The sequence below is a fragment of the Cynoglossus semilaevis genome, chromosome 5 (genome assembly GCF_000523025.1).
Source record: "Cynoglossus semilaevis isolate Cse_v1.0 chromosome 5, Cse_v1.0, whole genome shotgun sequence".
NCBI classification, from domain to species: Eukaryota; Metazoa; Chordata; class Actinopteri; order Pleuronectiformes; family Cynoglossidae; genus Cynoglossus; species Cynoglossus semilaevis.
The window spans coordinates 12,628,153-12,629,115 of NC_024311.1; positions in this window are offsets into that span (position 1 = coordinate 12,628,153).

A 963-nucleotide genomic window follows, 5' to 3' on the forward strand; every position below is an offset into this window, starting at 1 on the left:
GCATCACTTCCTGTTCTTATGTCTTAGGCTGCATATTTATAAGATGTGTTTAAAAATTCTGCAGGATGACTTTTTATTTTTGTTAGCAACCTCTACATACTGAGTCCAAAGAAGCTGCTGTTACTGGTGAACACTGTAGCTGAGGTACCTGACATGCCTGGAGTATCTTTACCTGCAAAGCTCTACTTAAAATCAGTGGAAATATCCCAGATATGATGACTGTGTCATTTTACACCTCAGGTGGAGATTTGGGCTTTGAACATGATGCGGAAGAAATTGATATTTGTCCAATGATATCGAGGGGAAATAATATTTGAAAAGTAAGCAGAAATAATACTAGCTGACTTCTGGAGAGATGAAGGTCTTCTAGCATTTGGTGAAAAACCTTCACTCACCCACCCATCAATCTTTCCCAGAGCTTCAAATTATATATTTTCTTTGAGGGATGAGCGAGGAAGGCTTTGACTAACTTGGAAACATCCAGCTCATCTCAGAACAGAATGGCCTCAAACACTTTCCTCCGCATTAGGACTTGATGTAAACCTTGATTCAGTCCAAACTCCTGGACACGTCTTTGAATTTGGGGTTTGTGATTAATAAGATTCTGGACAGAGCCTGACGGCATCAAAATGGAGATTCAGTTAAGACTTTTTACCACTTACCATGTCCACTCTATGTCCCTTTGGCAATGTAACCAAGTATAAGTTAAAGTCTTCAGTCGAGGACTCCTGTGTTTGATGTTTTGGTAGAGAATGAGTCATACAGACTATTCTTCCTTCCCTTTTTCCGTCTTTCTCATTTTTCTACTCACAGTTGTGTGCAATGTGGATATATGGCCCTTCTTTACCTTGATCTGAAGCAATGCAGTGTTTGTGTTTTAAGATGATGTAACAGTTGTTATCAACTTTGTGCTCCTGACCTTGCTTACTTAGACTGAAAAATCTTTCCACCCCCCCACTGATC